Here is a 21,681-nt window from a genome sequence, read left to right on the forward strand (position 1 = left end):
TTGAACTCCATGGCTAAAGTGTTCAAAGAAATAAAGGATGAAATCATAAAAATGAACAACCTAAAGTGAATGACCAGGCAGATTTGCAAAAGAAAAATGGTGTATGTATGGGTGTATGTGTGTGTACATCTGTTGAGGCAGAAAAGACAGTGGATGAGTTAAACAGTAACAAAACATTACACACAGGTGATGAGAAAATTAGTGAATTGAAAGATAAAACCAGAAATTACTCAGAATATAACAGAGAGACAAGTAGTTGGAGAGTATAAAGATGGAATTAAGAGATGTAAACAATAGAATAAGATTAAAAAAAATCAGGATCTCAGTATGAGAAAATAAAGAGAATGGCAAAGAGGTTATGTTTAAATAGATGTCAGATATAGTATTTCAATACTGATGAAAAATGTAAATCTACAGATATAAGAAACATGTATGGATAGGCAGGATGAATAAAAAATGGTCATAACTGGCTACAATAGATCAAAACTACAGAACATGGAAGCCCAGGAGAATATGTTAAAAGCAGTCAGAGAAAGTGGAGATCACTACCAAATAACAATTAGAATGAGAAGCAGACTTTTCAATTGCACCAATGGAAGACAAAACCATTATAATTGTACCTTCAGATTTTTAGAGAACATAACTTTCCATCTAGAACTTTATGGTCAGTAAAATCATCTTTCAGGAATGAAGGTGAGAGGACTTCCCTGGTGGGCCAGTGGTTAAGAATCAGCTGGCAATGCAGGAGACATAGGTTCAATCCTGGTCTGGGAACTAAGATCCTACATGCAACAGGGGTAACTAAGCCTGTGAGCCACAACTACTGAAGTCCAGGCGCTCTGGAGACTGTGCTTCACAACAAGAGAAGCCACCATTCGCCACAACTAGACAAAAGTCCACACAGCAACGAAGTGCTCACGTGCTGAAACAAAGACCCACTGCAGCCAAAAATAAATAAAAATAATGAAAGTGTGTGTGTTAGTTGCTCAGTCGTGTCTGACTCTTTGTGACCCCATGGACTATAGCCTGCCAAGCTCCTCTGTCCATGGAATTCTCCAGGCAAGAATACTAGAGTGGATTGCCATTCCCTCCTCCAGGGGATCTTTCTGACCTAGGAATCGAACCCAGGTCTCCTGCATGGCAGGCAGGTTTTTTACTGTCTGAGTCACCAGGGAGGCAATGAATGTGAAATGAAATCAAGTATGGATAAATATGGAAAATCTGTCATCAAAATACCTGAACTATGCCGTATATCAGAAATTAGCCCAACATTGTAAATCAACTATACTTCAACGAAGAAAAAAGATACCTGAACTAAAAATATCTTTAAAGTACATGCTTCAAGAATAAGGAAAATGGCCCTTGAGGGATAATCTGAGATGCAAGAACAAATGATAAAAAGGTCAACATAATTTTTGGACTTGTATTGACTTAGCTAAACTGCAACTGTATTTCCTAGAATTTTCTCCACTGCGTAAATCCAGGTTAGCATGAGCCAAAAGAGACATTTTGCAAGAGACATTTAGAAAGCGATTGTGAAGCAGCAGCCAAACTCTTTAGTTTAGATAAGAAGTGTTGTCCACTATTGTGCAAACCAGACAGCATGAGTAACCAGAGAAATATCATCTGACTGATTAGCAACCACTTTGCGCCCGTGGTGTATACTCAGTGCAGGCATTCTGGACGAGAAAAAAAGAACAACAAACCAGACTGGTGAGATGTTATCATCCTTCCTGGAAAACTGTTATGCACACCCGCTTCCTGAACTTCTAATGAAAAGCAGTGTTTCAGTTTTAATTTCTCCCTAGTGGGATTTATACATTACAGTCCATGAACAAAGAATTTTCGAGCAAGGGTAAACACATTTTTTTCCTGACTGTGCTTGCTGCAATCACAAAGCCTAAGACTCTGACACTCTTGAAAGAGTTCAGTCTTAAGAAAGTCATTTACAGAACTTCCAACGTTTAAGATGATGCTGATAAATCAGCACTGACAAATGCTGATGCAGACTCTGTCCATGCCGATGTCAGTTCTTCCCCCTGATCCACAGGGATCCATGGGTTTAATGGAATTAGAAAATACACTCCAATAATATTTTTGTTGTTTAGAGTTTCACAAACCTATTCTAGATATGAGAAGAGTAAAGGACTTGGAATAGTCAGTACTCCTGAAGAAAATAGTGATGAGGCATGCCCTCCAGATAGCAAGACTTATTTTAAAGCAACGGAAAAGAGAATGGTGTGGTATTTGGACAGGAATTGACAGTCTGGCAATGGAGCAGAACAGAGAGCTCAGGAACATCAGACATAAATGTATTTGATTTATGATAGAAGTAACTTTGTAGATCTGTGGGCTTCCCAGGTGGCTCAGTGGTAAAGAATCTGCCTGCCAATGCAGGAGATGCAGGTTCAATCCCTGGGTCAGGAAGATCCCCTGGAGAAGGAAATGGTCACCCACTCCAGTATTCTTGCCTGGGAAATCCCATGGACAGAGGAGCCTGGAGGGCTACAGACCATGGGGTTGCAAAGAGTTGGGCATGGCTTAGCGACTAAGCAGCAACAAAGTTTTGCAGATTTGGTCTTCCCAGATATGCAGATGACACCACCCTTATGGCAGAAAGCGAAGAGGAGCTAAAAAGCCTCTTGATGAAAGTGAAAGTGGAGACCGAAAAAGTTGGCTTAAAGCTCAACTTTCAGAAAACGAAGATCATGGCATCTGGTCCCATCACTTCATGGGAAATAGATGGGGAGACAGTAGAGACAGTGTCAGACTTTATTTTTTTGGGCTCCAAAATCACTGCAGATGGTGACTGCAGCCATGAAATTAAAAGACGCTTACTCCTTGGAAGAAAAGCTATGACCAACCTAGATAGCACATTCAAAAGCAGAGACATTACTTTGCCGACTAAGGTCCGTCTAGTCAAAGCTATGGTTTTTCCTGTGGTCATGTATGGATGTGAGAGTTGGACTATGAAGAAGGCTGAGTGCCGAAGAATTGATGCGTTTGAACTGTGGTGTTGGAGAAGACTCTTGAGAGTCCCTGGGACTGTAAGGAGATCCAACCAGTCCATTCTGAAGGAGATCAACCCTGGGATTTCTTTGGAAGGAATGATGCTAAAGCTGAAGCTCCAGTACTTTGGCCACCTCATGCGAAGAGTTGACTCATTGGAAAAGACTCTGATGCTGGGAGGGATTGGGGGCAGGAGAAGAAGGGGACGACCCAGGATGAGATAGCTGTATGGCATCACGGACTCGATGGACGTGAGTCTGCGTGAACTCCAGGAGATGGTGATGGACAGGGAGGCCTGGTGTGCTGCGATTCATGGGGTCGCAAAGAGTCAGACACGACTGAGCGACTGAACTGAAATGAACTGAACTGATAGCTCAGTTGGTAAAGGATCCACCTGCAATGCAGGAGACCCCAGTTTAATTCCTGGGTTGGGAAGATCCCCTGGAGAAGGGATAGGCTACCCATGCCAGTATTCTTGGGCTTCTCTTGTGGCTCAGGTGGTAAAGAATCTGCCTGCAATGCAGGAGACCTGGCTTTGATCCCTGGGTTGGGAAGATCCCCTGTAGAAGGGAAAGGCTACCCACTCCAGTATTCTGGCCTAGAGAATTTCATGGACTATGTAGTCCATGGGGTCACAAAGAGTCAGACACGACTGAGGGACTTTCACTTTCACATGGGAAAGGAGGAAGAAAATCAAAGAATGGTACCTGGGCAAACTGTTCAACCATATGGAACTCAAAACGAATGAGACTGAATCTCTGTCAAACAATTCCCAAAGGCAGTTTTAGATGTATTAGGTTGTAGGAAGGAAAAACAATACTTAGAGAAGATATACCTAATATTCCCTATCTAATCTTGGAGTGGGGAAGAAATTCTTAAACAAAACAAAAATAAATACCAATACATTTGACTATGTTAAAAATACAAAGTTCTGTTTACCAAAAGATGTAAGAGAACAAATAAGCCAAAAGCTAAAAGATATATTTGCAAGATATATAACTGACAAAAGATTAGTCTAGAATATATAAAGAATTCCCACATATAGAAAAGAAAAATACAAGCAATTCTATTTAAAATGAACAACAAACATGAATATGCTTTCCACCAAGGAGGAGCAAATAAATGGCCAATGAATAATGAAAAGATGCCCAGTAATAATAAGAGGGATGTAAATTAATTCACCCTCTTTGGAAAACCATTTTCCATTATTTTGTATAGTTGAACGGTCACATAGCTTATGATGCAACAGTGAACTCTTGCAGGGGACCTGGATACAGTAGCTCTCTTTCTAATAACCCCCAACAAGATTATCCAGCTGAGCTCTTGTCCAGAGAATTGTAGATTCATTCATTGATTTGATCACAATGGTGAAACACACATGGCAACATGAAAGTTTTAGAGACATAACCGATGGGAAAAAATTAAGTCTCAGAAGATAGGCTTCTATTTTTATGAAGCTCAAAAACTATGAAGAAAAAAATAGCGAACACAAAAATTTGGATAGGAGTTGCTTCCAGGAGGAAAGGAGGGAATACATAGGGGAGAAAGACAGTTGGGTAAAAATTATGGGTAATGTGTTGCCGGACTCAGGTGTGAGTGGTGGGTTCACAACTGTTTGTTATACTTTGTAGCTTACATACAGTTCAGTCGCTCAGTCGTGTCCGACTCTTTGTGACCCCATGTATCAAAGCACGCCAGGCCTCACACATGTTACACATATTCTTTTCTAAGTATCACTAAGACATTAAAGGTATCCTAGAGATTAAAAAGTTAGGATGGGGAGGGATAAATTAGGAGGTTGGGATTAATGTATACACACTAATATATATAAAATAGATAACCAGCAAGGACCTACTGTATAGCATGGGGAACAATACTCAATATTTTGTAATAACATCTAAGGGAAAAGAAACTGAAAAAGAATATACATATGGACTTTCCTGGTGGCTCAGATGATAAAGAATCCTCCTGCAATGTGGGAGATCTAAGTTTGACCCATTGGTTGGGAAGACCCCTTGGAGAAGGAAATGGCAACCCACTCCAGTAGTCTTGCCTGGAGAATCCCATGCACAGAGGAGCCTGGTGGGCTACAGTCCATGGGGTCACAGAGAGTCAGACACAATGGAGTGACTAAGCACAGCACAGCACAGCATAGAAAGCACAGACTCAGTAGATACCTCACTCAAAAGCATTTCTCATCAGTTCCCCAAATTAGACATCGTTACACATTTTGAAGTTCTTCAAAAGTTTAAGATCTACACAATATCAGGTGTCATATTCTTCCATGTGAATATGAGCTCTTCTAAGTCAAGAAGCTGGCCTAACTGTTTAAAACATTATGATGCTTTTACTAACGTTCACTGTAACTTTTCCTGATTATAGAGATGATATTTAGTCCCTTTGGACTTTCCTGGTATCTCAGTAGTAAAGAATCCATCTGCCAATGCAGGAGACACAAGTTCGATCCCTGGGTCAGGAAGATCCCCTAGTGAAGCAAATGGCAACCCACTCCAGTATTCTTACCTGGGAAAGCCCATGGACAGAGGAGCCCGGTTGGCTATGGTCCATGGGGTCACAAAAGAGTCAGACATGACTTAGTACCTAAACAACAACAGCAATATATTCCTCTTAGAAAATGCAGAAAAACAAGACAGTGATACTGAAAATCACCTATAACCTCACACTCTACATGTCTTCATTCCTGTCATTTGAAAATATTCCCTCCTAGTCCTTGAACCTTTGACAGATGATTATTTTAAGATCTAGTAACATTTTCCCCCACCCTACCTATATGACAGAATCACTTGCTGTACATCTGAAACTCACATGACATTTTAAATCAGCTTCAGTTTATAAACAGTTTAACAGTTAGTTTCCATGGGAGGTTCATGCTCTCTGGTTTTCACAACTTCAGGTTCATTTTGTGTGAACTAATTATTCTCTCTATGATGTTATGAGAGCATTGGCTCCTTCCCTTGGGTCACTTTGGACATGCGTGGACATGAAGTGACACTGATCAAGTCTTTCTCTCCTGGCTCCAGAAGGGGCGTGGCAGGATTGAGAGCTGACATTTCCCATCTCTCTGATAAACGGAGGATGCCGCTTTTCTGGGAGGGAGTGACTTCTATTCTTTGCAGTGCTCAAGGCTGAGATCCGTGAACGTGACCTGATATGTTTCCTTGACTCTTCTGGCTGATGGATGTGACAGAAGAGGGGTTTTCCTGAAAGATAGGGCCAGATGAGGTTGTGGATTGATGAGCCTGGCTTTGGAGAAGAGAGGCCAGGGCAGGGATCCAAGTAAACACTGTTGTGGTGAGAGACTTCGAGCCATCTTCCCAGGCTGTAAACTTTGGGACTTTCCTCCTTTGAAATTCTGGCTCCTGGTCCATTTCCCCAGAAGCTGGTGCAGTAAACCCTCACAATAGCCTTGGTTTGGAGATTTATTTTTAGGGGCACTGAGGGATGGACGAAAGGAAGGAAGTGTGGGGCCAACTTTTGGAAGGCATGGGGAGGAAAGGGAAAAACAATTGCCAGCTGGAGGGAGGCTATGAATAGCATGAAAACAGGCTAGGCATCTGGTTCCATGGGTGAAAATATGGGTCCTGTCTTCATCACTTCTTAGTTGGGCAACTTGGGTTAGAGATTAAGTTTCCGCGTGTGTAAAATGGGCTCGTGATAGTAGCGCCTTCCTTTGTCACTGAGTTTGTGAAAATAAGGATGTCTAACTTGTACATTCCTTGGCATATAACACTCACCTCCAAAACACTGACTTAACAAAGAGAAGACCACCTGGAAAGAAGTCTAAGCTTTAACAGAAACTCTGAGCATTTGAGCTGGGGCCTCTGGTCCCACGGGGAACTGGGGCGCAGTGCAGACTGGCTGGAGTCTGGAGGGAATTGTAGACACTTTGGTCATACTTTCCTACCCTACCCCCCCCCACACACACCCCCATCTGGTACTGTAAATACAAAACCATCAAGGGACTGTGCTGGTGATGTGGTTATTATTGTTAAGTGGACTTTTATAAGCCATGTCCTTTTCTTCTCATGCTTGGCGAGAATTCACCAGGAGATTTCCTATAAGGCTGGTTTGATTTTTTCACCCTTTTGATATAAACAGCATTTGGACCCATTGGGATGTTTTATGATTTTGGACCGGGGCTTGCGTCCTTCCTGTTCAGAAACTGGGACCTTTGACAAAGAGTTCTTGTGGATGCTAAAGTCTTATAACCTCAGAAACCTGAGCAATTGGAATCCTGGAACCCCCAATGTCTGAGTCACAGAATCTCTGAAGATCAGGGTGCGTGTTTGGGAGAGTGAGCAGGGCAGAGACCTCCCAAAAAACAAACTAATGTGGACTAGATGAGATCAAAGTTGTACAAAAAGGACAAAGTGTTTCTGCCACCTGAAGTTGAAAGACTCCTGGTGACAGCCCAACAGTGGTGCTATCTGTCCCCTTGTCCAAGGGAAAGAAAGTGAAACTGTTACTCACTCAGTCTTGTCTGACTCTTTGTGACTTTATGGACTGTAGCCCACTAGGCTTCTCTGTCCATGGAATTCTCCAGGCAAGAATACTGGAGTGGGTTACCATTCTCTTTTCCAAGGAGATCTTCACTACCCAGTGATCAAACACATGTCTCTTGCATTGATGGCAGTTTCTTTACCACCTGAGCCACTAGGGAAGCCCTGGTCCCAGGGAAAGTGGAGGTCATCCAGCAGGAGCCATTGCTGCCAGCCTTCTGCCGAGGGGTGGCTGGAGCAGATGCCTGCCTGCCCCCGCCCCTAGCCCCCACTTTCCTCTGAATATCTTGTCGAGGCTGTTGGCACCCAATAAGTGGCTCAGACCTGTATTGGCAGGCAGGTCCTTTACCATTATTGCTACCTGGGAAGCCCCAGATACATACTTTCGTTGTTGTTGTTCAGTTGCTAAGTTGTGTCCGACTCTGACTGCGCGGACTGCAGCACGCCAAGCTTCCTTGTCCTTCACTATCTCCCAGAGTTTGCTCAAACTCATATTCATTGAGTTGGTGATGCTCTCCATCCATCTCGTCCTCTGTTGTCCCCTTCTCCTCTTGCCCTCAATAGTTCCCAGCATCAGGGTCTTTTCTAATGAGTCGGCTCTTTGCATCAGGTGGCCAAAGTATTAGAGCTTCAGCTTCAGTATCAGTCCTACTAATGAATATTTAGGATTGATATCCTGTAGGCTTGACTGGTTTGATCTCCTTGCAGTCCAAGGGACTCTCAAGAATCTTCTCCAACACAAGTCGAAGGCATCAATTCTTCGGTGCTCAGCCTTTTTTATAGTCCAACTCTCACATCCATCCATGACTACTGGAAAAACCACAGCTTTGACTAGACAGACCTTTGTCGGCAAAGTAACGTTTCTGCTTTTTAATGCTCTGTTTAGATTTGTCATAGGTTTTCTTCCAAGAAGCAAGCGTCTTTTCATTTCATGGCTGAAGTCATTATCTGCAGTGATTTTGGAAAGTGAAGTTGCTCAGTCGTGTCCGACTCTTTGCGACCCCATGGACAGTAGACTACCAGGCGCCTTCGTCCATGGGGTTTTCCAGGCAAGAATACTGGAGTGGGTTGAGCCCTCCAAAATAAAGTCTGTAACTGTTTCCATTGTTTCCCCATCTATTTCCCATGAAGTGATGGGACCAGATGCCATGATCTTAGTTGTGAATGTTGAGTTTTAAGCCAACTTTTTCACTCTTATCAAGAGGCTTTCACGTTCGTCAACAAACTCTTTAGTTCCTCTTCACACTCCTGTACATAAAATAAACAATAAAGTCCTACTGTATATGGCCAGGGAACTATACTCAACGCGCTGTAATAAACCACGATGGAGACCTTGGTAGAGGCTGCCGCCCTGGAGCCTCTCGTGCTGTCGGCCACGGCCAGCTGCACTGTATTCTTCCGCAGAGGCCACGGCCAGCCGCATTGTATTCTTCCGCAGCCACGGCCAGCCGCATTGTATTCTTCCGCAGCCACGGCCAGCTGCACTGTATTCTTCCGCAGCGCCGTTGACGGTGAGCTCTTCGGCCGCATCTCCTTTGAGGGAACGGACCTGGAAACCGAGAGGCGACAGCTCATCTAGTAAAACTGTTAACACATTGGAGCTGCTTGCAGACAAAGTTCCAAAACGGCAGAAAACTTGCATATTCTGAGCACTGGGAGAATGATTCCGGGATTTGTGTGCCAGGGTAGTGGCTTCACATGTCCTAAAGGCACTGGTGGCAAGTCCATGTATGGTGCGAAGTCTGATGATGAGAATTTCATCCTGAAGCATATGAGTCCTGACATCTTGTCCGTGGCAAATGCTGGTCCCAACAGAAATGGTTCTCGGTTTTTTATCTGCAGTGCCAAGACTGTTGGAAGGCAAGCGTGTGATCTTTGGCAAGGTGAGAGAGGGCAGGAGTATTGTGGAAGCCATGACATGCTCTGGGTGCAGGAATGGCAAGACCAGCAAGAAGGCCACCGTAGCTGACTGTGGACAGGTTTAATAAGTACATTTGATTTTTGTTTGTTTGTTTATTTATTTTTAGCTGTGCTGGGTCTTTATTGCCACGAGGGCTTTTCTCTAGTGGTGGTGTGCCAGCTTCTCACTGTGGCGGCTTTTCTTGTTGTGGAACACAGGCTCTAGGTGAGCGGGCTTCAGTAGCTGTGGCATGCGGGCTCAGTAGTTGCGGTTCCCAGGCTCTAGAGCACAGAGTCAATAGTTGCAGCCCCTGGGCTCAACTGCTCCATGGCATGTGGGATCTTCCCGGACCAGGGATCAGACCTGTGTCTCTTCCATTGGCAGGCAGATTCTTTACCACTGAGCCACCAGGGAAGCCTTTGATTTGTGTTTTATCTTAACCACCAGTCCGTTCTTTTGTAGCTCAGGAGACCACCCCTACACCCCCATCTGCTCAGAATACCCTCTAATCTTTGTGCTCTCACTGCAGTTCTTTGGGTTCCACATTTTCCTAATCTCCCTCCAAGTATAGCTGGATGGCAAAGTTAAGTTTATGATTATGAAATAAAATCTAAACAAAAAACCACAAAGGAACAGAATATTAAAAAATGTGTAAGTATATGCATGCTTTCTCAGTTGTGTCCATCTCTTTGTGACCCCACGAACGTAGCCCACTAGGCTCCTCTATCCATGGGATTTCCTAGGCAAGAATACTGGAGTGGGTTGCCATATCCTACTCCAGGGGATCTTCTTGACCCAGGGATCGAACTCGTGTTTCTTGCAACTCCTGCATTGGCAGGAGGATTCTTTACCACTGCACCACTTGAGAAGCCCATGTGTGTATACACACATTTATATATACAACTGAATCATTTTGCTGTACATCAGAAACTAATACAACCTTGTAAATCAACTATACTCAATTTTAAAAATGATGTACTAAGATACACATTCAAAACAGCATAGGCAAATCAAAATTAATTAGGGAAAATTCTAGAATGTGACCTATAGAAAGGAAGGGAAAAAAAGAGAAGCAAAAAATAAGTTAAAACAAAAACCTACAGGATAATGAAGCAGAAGCATATACTGAATACATACTTTGCCGGGGCAAGCTGTAAGCCCATTCCATGGATCATCCCACTGAACCTTCATAGCATCCCCAGTTTGGAAGTAAGGAAACAGAGGTATGGAAAGACTGAGTAACTTGTTTGAAGTCCTGCTGACAGTAGGATTTGAACCTAGGCAGTTCTGTCTCAGCCTTTTCAATACTTCTTATCTTACCATGAGATAAGAAGTATTTGCCTTTATTTTTGAAATCCAATTATTTGAATGCTTCAGTTCCTTCCAACATTTTTTCTTAATTTTTGAGATGACATATTTTCTCCTGTGGAACTCAAGGGACTGCACCATTCCTGGGTTTCTTGACATCAAGATGTGGTTAGACAGAGGTTCGCTCTAATTCCTCTGTTCTTGAATTGTAGATGTTTGCCGTGTTTGGAACAAGTTTGAGATTTTATTTTTACTTCTGCTCTAGTGTCAGAATCTCCTTGGTTAGGCAGATGAGGCTACCGGCTTCCAATCCACACCAACCATCACCCTTGTCCATCTGCCCTTCCAAGGGCTCCTCATGTCCTTCCTGATGATATAGCTGTCTTTAAGTATACTAGCAGTTTCAGTGACTAGTGAGTTTTTGCTTCTCTTTTCTTGCCCTGTTCATAAACAATACATGTTGAAAAATTAGAAACTACAACTAAGCAAAGAAGTAACCAAAAATCACCTAGCCAGAGAAAGAACTTTTGACATTTTTTAGCATAGGCTTTTTCAGTCTTTTCCTTTTATATTTTTATATTTAAATTTCCCTTTATAGTTGCATAATTTATAATTTGGGGACAAAAAATAGATCAAATATAATTTTTCAACCAGCATTTTTACTTAACAATACATTGAGAACATCTTTTAATGGTTGTGTTTGTTTCATAACTTATTTAACTGACATCCTCATTTAATGTTTAGGTGGTTTCTCTTTTTTGCTATAAAAAGCACTTCAAAGAACTTCCTGGGATTTCTCTGGTGATTTGGTGGTTAAAACGCCATGCTTTTCATGCAGAGGGCTCAAGTTTGATCTCTGATTGGGGAACTAAGATTTCATATGCCACGTACCATGGGCAAAAATAAAAACAAAAAAACTTCCTGGTACAAACCCATGTACTTCTGTTTAAGTATCTCTTTCAAATAAATTCCCAGATGTGAAATATCTGGGTGAAAGGCTATACATAGTTTTACTTAAAGCGATTGATACTTATTAACAAGTAGCCCCACTGAAAGTTTGCAATACTCTTACCAATAGTGTGCAAGAATTTGAGTTCCTCTTCTTTTACTAACTTTTGGCAACACTGAATATTAGTATTTTTTTTTCAATCTATTATTCTTACTGAGAAAATAGTATGGCATTGCATTTTCTTGGTTAAACTTTTTTTCACATTTATGGGGCATTTACATTTCTTCCTTTATGAATTGTTACTTGGTATGTTCATGTTTTTAAGTATTTGTAATACTGCTCTTCCTATAGAGATCAGCTCTGTGTCTGGCATGTTTAGAAAAATTTTGCCCTCAGCCTGTCACTTTCTTGATATCTTAGAAGGTCGCTTACCACATCTTAGTCCTGTGCAATTACAGTTTAGCTCTGGGAGGTGTGATCTGCTTTTTAAATTCTGGAAGAATGTCACTCAGTGGCTCTCAGAAAAGAAACAAAGGCATAGATAACTACTGTATTGTACAGGGAACTCTGCTCAGCAATCTGTAATAACCTAGATGGGAAAAGAATTTGAAAAAGAATAAATACACGTATATGTATAACTGAATCACTTTGCTGTACACTTGAAACTAACACAATACTGTTAATGAACTCTGTTGTTGCTGTTTAGTCACTCAGTATTGTAGACCTCTTTTGCAACCAAGTGGACTGTAGCCCACCAGGCTTCTCTGTCCATGGAATTCTCCAGGCAAGAACACTGGAGTGGGTTGCCATTTCCTTTGCCAGGAGATTTTTCCGACCCAGAGATCGAACCCATGTCTCCTGCACTGGCAGGTGGATTTTTTTTTAACCGCTGAGCCATCTGGGAAGCCTACTCCAATATAAAATAAATATTTAAAATCATAAATAAAGCAAAACAAGGGATTCCCTGATCAGCTTAGTCATAGGAATCCAGCAGGGTATTTTTTTGGGTGTGTGTGGGGGTGGTTATGGAAGATTTTTCTAAATTGTATCTCCTTCAAATGCATAATAAATATATAGGACAAAAATTGCCATTATAAGTACACATGTATTGGCATTAATTATGAAGTTTATCTTTTATTGGATAACCCAGCCCCTTCCCACCCCACCCCACCCCATTTCCTTATTTTTCTCCCATATCTATAACCCACCTGTACTGATTATTAAGCTATTGTCTCTTAGCTCCTTCTGTTCTCTGCTTTGTTGCCACATGAGTCCTGAGACTTCCCAACCACATTTCTGCTCTTTCAGTTGGTTCCCTCTTAGTGTCTGTTGGTGGGGATGCAAGAGAGGTGCTGTGAGGCTGGAGGAGGCAGAAAGGACTTGCTCCTTCCTGCCTCCTCGCTGTTCTAATGAGCCTCACTTTGGGAACTCCACCTCACCCCACCAGTGGCAATTCTTTCCTATCTATTTGCCATTTTTTCCAGCCCTGGCAGTACCAGTTTCATTAGGCAATTCTGCCCCCCACCAGCACGTGCTGAACAATGTTATCTCTTCAGAGGTCTGAACTTAGCCTTAATGGGGTCCCTTCTCCCAATTTCTAAGTTTTTATAATGCCAGACTCTCCCCTTTGTTCTTCCAGACTTCAGGCTGGTAACTACATCCTACAGTTTCTACCTCCATGACATCTTAAATTCTCTATCTCTCTTTTTAAACTTTCAGTTACCAACTTCATATTAAATAATTATTTATGTCAAATTCTCTTTGGTTAAATAAATCATGTAATTTTAAAAATTTCTTTTATTGAAATAGAGTTGATTTACAACATTGTGTTAATTTGTGCTGTATATATAGCAAAGTCAAATCACATAATCTCTGTCTATGGATTGGACCTTGACTTATACACTGAGGTAATTCTGTTTATTGCATTGTCACTGTCTGAGTCTTAGAAAGTCTCTATTACATACCTGTTTCTACCATCAATATATAAAGTAACCAGTATATAAAGAATATAATATATAATTAAGTAAAAATTTCTTGGCTTGTTCCTCTCATTCTGCTACCGTCCTCTTGGGTTACAAAGTTCTGCCTGCTAGACTGCTTTTATTTCCAGGATATATTAATACTAACACTAATACACAAGCTGGAATCAAGATTGCCGGGAGAAATATCAATAACCTCAGATATGCAGATGACACCACCCTTATGGCAGAAAGCGAAGAGGAGCTAAAAAGCCTCTTGATGAAAGTGAAAGTGGAGACCGAAAAAGTTGGCTTAAAGCTCAACTTTCAGAAAACAAAGATCATGGCATCTGGTCCCATCACTTCATGGGAAATAGATGGGGAGACAGTAGAAAGTGTCAGACTTTATTTTTTTGGGCTCCAAAATCACTGCAGATGGTGACCGCAGCCATGAAATTAAAAGACGCTTACTCCTTGGAAGAAAAGCTATGACCAACCTAGATAGCATATTCAAAAGCAGAGACATTACTTTGCCGACTAAGGTCCGTCTAGTCAAGGCTATGGTTTTTCCTGTGGTCATGTGTGGATGTGAGAGTTGGACTATGAAGAAGGCTGAGTGCCGAAGAATTGATGCGTTTGAACTGTGGTGTTGGAGAAGACTCTTGAGGGTCCCTTGGACTGCAGGGAGATCCAACCAGTCCATTCTGAAGGAGATCAACCCTGGGATTTCTTTGGAAGGAATGATGCTAAAGCTGAAGCTCCAGTACTTTGAACACGTCATGTGAAGACTTGACTCATTGGAAAAGACTCTGATGCTGGGAGAGATTGGGGGCAGGAGGAGAAGGGGATGACCCAGGATGAGATAGCTGGATGGCATCACGGACTCGATGGACGTGAGTCTGAGTGAACTCCGGGAGATGATGATGGACAGGGAGGCCTGGCGTGCTGCGATTCATGGGGTCGCAAAGAGTTGGACACGACTGAGCGACTGAACTGAACTGAACTGAATACTAATACCAGCAATTTTAGGGGGCTGCATGATACAGCATGTGATACCACTAAGATCCCATGGTACAAGGATCTTAGTTCCCTGACCAGGGATTGAACCCGTGGCCCCAACATTGGAAGCGTAGAGTCTTAATCACTAGACTACCAGTGAAGTCCCAATATTAGCATTTATTATGAGTTTATTATGTAGCATATAGTTTCCTATTTGTCTTTTCTCATTTAGTCCTCAAAACAACTTCATAAAGTAGATGCTAGTCTTATTCTCACTTTATAAGCAAAGACATTGATACACAGAGAGGTTAGATGTGCCTGAGGACTCAGTTCTAGGTGGCAGTGACAGAAATCAACCCCAGGTAGATTAACTCCAGAATCCAGATGCTTCACCTGTCGGCTGTGGGATTGTAGAAGGAAACAAAGACTCTGAACCCCAGCCCTGCCACTCATCTGATGTGTGGTCAAGGGGCCGAGGTGCTGGATGGATCAATCTTGGAAATGACGTGAAGGGAAGACGACAGCAAGCCAGGTCCTCGAGCCATCAGTGATTGACAGGGGTCAACTGGAATGTTGGCAGATGCCAGGAACATGGAAGGGAGCCAGGTAGAGTCTGATGCTGTGAACTTCAGATGAGTAGGGGATGGATTGGGAGAAAACAACCCTCTGCCAGAGAGAGCTGCAGAGGAAGCAGTTGTCCTCCAGGGAGGGCAAGTTTGAGTCAGAGCTAGACGGGAATCACAGTTTTCTGGGGCTACCTTAACACCGTAGCATAGACTGCGTAGCTCAACCAACAAAAATCTGCCTTACCTCTGGAGGCCAAAGGCTAAAGCCAAGCTGTTGGCAGGGCTGTTTCCTTCAAGGGCCAAGAAGGAAGGGGCTGTTCCTGGCCTCTCTCCTTGGCTTGTAGATGGTGTTTATACTCACAGAGTGTTCTCTCTGTATGTATGTTTATCTCCAGGTTTCCTCTTTTCATAAGGATGTGCCTGCCTCCAGGTTTCCTCTTTTCATAAGGATGTGCCTGCCTCCAAATTTCCTCTTTTAATAAGGATGTGCCTGCTTCCAAACTTCCTCTTTTTATAAGGATACCAGTTATATTGCTTGAGGGGTTGATTTTGACCTCATTTGACCCATAGTGACCTCATTTTAAATTGATTACCTCTAAAAAGCCTCTGTCTTCAAATAAGGACACATTCTGAGGTCCTGGGGGCTAGAACTCCAGCATATGGATTGAGGGTAGGTCAGTTCAGTTCAGTCACTCCGTCGTGTCCGACCATGGACTGGAGCATGGTCTTTGCGACCCCATGGATTGCAGCACACCAGGCCTCCCTGTCCATCACCAACTCCTGGAGTTTACTCAAACTCATGTCCATTGAGTTGGTGATGCCATCCAACCATCTCATCCTCTGTCGTCCCCTTCCCTTCCTGCTTTCAATCTTTCCCAGCATTAGAATCTTTTCAAATGAATCAGTTCTTTGCATCAGGTTGCCCAAGTATTGGAGTTTCAGCTTCAGCATCAGTTGTTCCAATGAATATTCAGGACTGATTTCCTTTAGAATGGACTGGTTGGATCTCTTTGCTGTTCATGGGACTCTCAAGTCTTCTCCAGCCCGACAGTTCAAAAGTATCAAATTCTTTGGTGCTCAGCTTTCTTTATAGCCCAACTCTCATATCCACACAGGACTACTGGAAAAACCATAGACAGACCTTTGACTAGACAGACCTTTGTTGGAAAAGCAATGTCTTTGCTTTTAAACACGCTGTCTAGGTTGGTCATAACTTTTCTTCCAAGGAGCAAGTGTCTTTTAATTTCATGGGTGTAGTCACCATCTGTGGTGATTTGGAGCCCCAGAAAATAAAGTCTGTCACTGTATCCACTGTTTCCCCATCTATTTGCCATGAAGTGATGAGACCAGATGCCATGATCTTAGTTTTCTGAATGTTGAACTTTAAGCCAACTTTTTCACCCTCCTCTTTCACTTGTATCAGGAGGCTCTTTAGTTCTTTGCTTTCTGCCATAAGGGTGGTGTTATCTGCATATCTGAGGTTATTGGTATTTCTCCTGGCAATCTTGATTCCAGCTTGTGTTTCAACCAGTCCAGCATTTCTCATGATGTACTCTGCATATAAGTTAAATAAGCTGGGTGACAATATACAGCCTTGACGTACTCCTTTTCCTATTTGGGACCAGTGTGTTGCATATCCAGTTCTGACTGTTGCTTCTTGATCTGCATACAGATTTCTCAGGAGGCAGGTCAGGTGGTCTGGGAGTCCCATCTCTCGAAGAATTTTCCGCAGTTTGTTGTGATCCACACAGTCAAAGGCTTTGGTGGAGTCAATTAAGCAGACTTAAATGTTTTTTCTGGAACTCTCTTGCTTTTCAAATGATCCAGTGGATGTTGGCAACTTGATCTCTGGTTCCTCTGCCTTTTCTAAATCCAGCTTGAACATCTGGAATTTCATGGTTCATGTGCTGTTGAAGCCTTGCCTGGAGAATTTTGAGCATTACTTTGCTGGGGTGTGAAATGAGTGCAATTGTGCAGTAGTTTGAGCATTCTTTGGCATCGATTTTCTTTGGGATTGGAATGAAAACTGACCTTTCCCAGTCCTGTGGCCACTGCTGAGTTTTCTAAATTTGTTGGCATATTGAATGCAGCACTTTTACAGCATCATCTTTCAGGATTTGAAATAGCTCAACTGGAATTCCATCACCTCCACTTGCTTTATTCGTAGTGATGCTTCCTAAGGCCCGCTTGACTTCGCATTCCAGGATGTCTGGCTCCAGTTGAGTGATCACACCATCGTGATTATCTGGGTCAGGAAGATCTTTTTTGTACAGTTCTTATGTGTATTCTTGCCACGTCTTAATATCTTCTGCTTCTGTTAGGTCCATACCACTTCTGTCCTTTATTGTGCCCATCTTTGCATGAAAATTTCCCTTGGTATTGCTAATTTTCTTGAAGAGATCTCTAGTCTTTCCTCTTCTATTGTTTTCCTTTATTTCTTTGTATTGATCACTGAGAAAGGCTTCTTATCTCTCCTTACTATTCTTTGGAACTCTGCATTCAGATGCTTATATCTTTCCTTTTCTCCTTTGCCTTTCACTTCTCTTCTTTTCATAGCTGTTTGTAAGTGAAAGTTAAGTAGCTCAGTCGTGTCTGACTCTTTGCGACCCCATGGACTGTAGCCTACTAGGCTTCTTCCTCCATGGGATTCTCCAGGCAAGAATACTGGAGTGGGTTGCCATTTCCTCCTCCAGGGGATCTTCCCGACCCACGGATCGAACTGGGGTCTCCCACATTGCGGGCAGATGCTTTAACCTCTGAGCCAAGCTGTTTGTAAGGCCTCCTCAGACAACCATTTTGCCTTTTGCATTTCGTTTTCTTGGGGATGATCTTGATCCCTGTCTCCTGTACAGTGTCACGAACCTCTGTCCACAGTTCTTCAGGCACTCTGTCTATCAGATCTAATCCCTTGAATATATTTCTCACTTCCACTGTATAATCATAAGGTATTTGATTTAGGACATACCTGAATGGTCTAGTGGTTTTCCCTACTTTCTTCAATTTAAGTCTGAGTTTGGCAATAAGGAGTTCATGATCTGAGCCACAGTCAGCTCCTGGTCTTGTTTTTGCTGACTGTATAGAGCTTTTCCATCTTTGGCTGCAAAGAATATAATCAATATGATTTCAGTATTGACCATCTGGTGATGTCGATGTGTAGAGTCTTCTCTTGTGTTGTTGGAAGAGGGTGTTTGCTATGGCTGGTGTGTTCTCTTGGCAAAACTCTATTAGCCTTTGCCCTGCTTCTTTCCATATTCCAAGGCCAAATTTGCCTGTTACTCCAAGTATATCTTGACTTCCTAGTTCTGCATTCTGGTCCCTTACAATGAAAAGGACATCTTTTTTGGGTGTTTGTTCTTGAAGAATTTGTAGGTGTTCAGAGAACCGTTCAACTTCAGCTTCTTTAGCATTACTGGTCGGGGCATAGTCTTGGATTACTGTGATATTGAATGGTTTGCCTTGGAAACGAACAGAGATCATTCTGTCGTTTTGGACATTGCGTCTAAGTACTGCATTTCAGACTCTTGTTGACTATGATGGCTACTCCATTTCTTCTAAGGGATTTTTGCCCACAGTAGTAGATATAATGGTCATCTGAATTAAATCCACCCATTCCAGTCCATTTTAGTTCGCTGATCCCTAGAATGTTAACGTTCACTCTTGCTATCTTCTATTTGACCACTTCCAATTTACCTTATTCATGGACCTAACATTCCAGGTTCCTATGCAGTATTGCTCTTTACAGGATTGGACTTTACTTCCATCACCAGTCACATCCACAACTGGGTGTTGTTTTTGCTTTGGCTCAGTCTCTTCATTCTTTCTGGAGTTAGTTCTCCACTGATCTCCAGTAGCATATTGGGTACCTAACTGATCTGGTGAGTTCATCTTTCAGTGTCCTATCTTTTTACCTTTTCATACTGAGGGCAGGTAGGTGTGTGCTTAGTCGTTCAGTTGTGTCTGACTTTTTGCAATCCTATGAACTGCAGCCCATCAGTCTTCTCTCTCCTTGGGATTTTCCAGGCAAGAATACTGGAGTGGGTTGTCATTTCCTCCTCCAGGGGATCTTTAGGACCCAGGGATCAAACTCAAGTTTCCTGTGTCTCTTGCATTGGCAGGCAGATTCTTTACCACTGAGCCATCTGAGAAGCCCATGAACTGTGTTGAGGGAAGATGCAATTCAACCCTTAATAGGAATGATGGGAAGAGTCAGAATAGGAAACATGACCTGTTGTTAGACTAGGAGTTCCCAAGAGTGCAGGAAAGGGTTTGGAAAGGCTGAAGGACCAGACAAGGGTCCAATTAGAAAGCATACAGAGAATTCAGGAATGAAGTTCTAGGTCATGGGGGAAGCCCTCGGCATCTGGAATTCTGGCAGTGGCTGGGGTTAATAAGGAAGAAGTCAATGTGCTGGGCTTGGCCTGATGGCCCTTTGGGGAAGAAGATAACCAGTTCCAGCTGGCCTGGGGCCACTGGACAGCTGACCCAGCTTCCATTCTTGATAATTCAGGGCCAAGGCATGAATGAATGCTTCCTCTCCCTCAGGCATCATTGAGGATGAGTGCGGTTCCTCCTTCTAGAAAAAAAAGGACAGGTGATCTTCCCCAAGGTCATTGAAGCCGAGATAACATCACTGAGCACCATTGACCCATTCTGTACAGAGGAAGGTCCATGGAAGTTCCAGAACCTTTGTTGTTGTTCAGTTGCTCAGTCATATCCTACTCTTCGTGAGCCCATGGCCTGCTGCACACCAGGCCTCCCTGTCCCTCACTATCTCCTAGAGTTTGCCCAAGTTCATGTCCATTGCATTGGTGATGCCATCCAGCCATCTCATCCTCTGACATCCTCTTCTCCTTCTGTCCTCAATCTTTCCCAGCATAGGGGACTTTTCCAATGAGTTGGCTGTTTGTGTCTGTTGCCCATAATCAGCTTCAGTTTCAGTATCAGTCCTTCCAATGAATATTCAGGGTTGATTTCCCTTATATTGACTGGTTTGATCTCCTTGCTGTCCGAGGGACTCTCAGGAGTCTTTTCCAGCACCACAGTTCAAAGGCATCAATTCTTTGGCATTCTGCCTTCTTTATGGTCCAGCTCTTACAACAATATGTGACCACTAGGAAGACCTTGGCTGTGACTATACAGACCTTTGTTGGCAGAGTGATGTCTCTGATTTTCAATACACTGCCTAGGTTTGTCATAGCTTTCCTGCCAAGAAGCAATCGTCTTCTGATTTGATGGCTGCAGTGATTCGTGAAGGGGAGAACCTCTGTGACTTCCCACAATTAACCAGATTTATTACCTCTGTCAAGTTTTATCTTGTAATCATCAGGGAAACAAAGTCCCACTAATGTGGAATGCCCTATGGCACTTCTGAGGCCTCTTGCCTTAGTGGGTATTGAGCCTACAGAGGGAGTGGTCCCTTGAAGAGAGAGAGAGTGAAAAAGAGAATTTCTGAAGCCCACAGGAGAACTAGCTGCATGAAAAGCCACCCCATCAACCAGGCTGGGAGGAGAGAGCAGTGCTGGGGCTCAGGTCCTGGGGCAGTACTCGAGGCCCTGATGGCCTTGGACCCTAGCCAGGGCTGATGACCCCATGCATCTGAATCTACTTTGCTCTCCTCATCTGCCTTCCCACCAAATTCCAACCCCTACCTGGCCTCATTGCCTGACCATCTCATGTGAGAAACACTATCTGTCCTGCTCCCATGCTAATCACCCTAAGACACATGCTAAACACTTCCTCTGTTGTACTCAAGAAATTATCGATTCAAAAGAATCAAATTATGTAACAGAGAGCTCAGTCTAGAGATAGCACCAAAACCACAGTTTAGAGAGAAGCAGGATCTTATGCAGTACCCCTGAAAAAATGCATCTAAACTTAGGAACAGAGGCTGAGCACTCCCTAAGTCTTGGGCAGGTCCCTGCCAATGGTGAGGTGAGGTGGTGATCCTTTGGATGGGAAAGGGGGCCAGGAGGGGCTTAGGTTCCCTACCATCCCTATGTCAGCCTCCCCAACCAGAGCTAGTGATTCTGGTTCCCAAAGACTGTGCAGGATCCCAGACTAGGCTGCTCTTTCTGAGCCCAGCACTCCAGTCAGCCCTTCTCCTGACTATTCCATTAGACATCTGCCTTCAAATTCCTCTGATCAGAGTCACAATCACAGGATCTGTTTATCCAGGCCTCTCCCCAACATGCCTTCCAGGGGTCTCTGAATTCTTACCTGGAGCACAGTCTTCAGTCTCACAGGAGAGCATTCTCAGTGATGTTCCTAGGTCCTCATTTCCTCATGGCTAGCCACTGTCTCCTCATTTCCCAGCTGGAGGCTCAGATCCATCCTGATCTACAACAGGAAGAATAAACAGAATTGTAGATGTTTCCCAGACCTCCTTAAGACTCTGTTCTTGCCTCCGGGTCCAGCCTTGTTTCTGAGAGCCAGAGGTACTTATGCCTAACAACTGAATCCCTACATTTCTCTT

At 43.2% G+C, this 21,681-nt stretch overlaps 1 pseudogene; it reads left to right on the forward strand.

Moving 5' to 3' along the window:
• The first annotated feature begins 8,853 nt into the window (after positions 1–8,853).
• On the forward strand, positions 8,854–9,514 carry LOC138078723 (peptidyl-prolyl cis-trans isomerase A pseudogene; annotated as a pseudogene).
• Positions 9,515–21,681: the final 12,167 nt, after the last annotated feature.

Source organism: Capricornis sumatraensis, chromosome 4 (assembly GCF_032405125.1).
Source record: "Capricornis sumatraensis isolate serow.1 chromosome 4, serow.2, whole genome shotgun sequence".
NCBI lineage: Eukaryota > Metazoa > Chordata > Mammalia > Artiodactyla > Bovidae > Capricornis > Capricornis sumatraensis.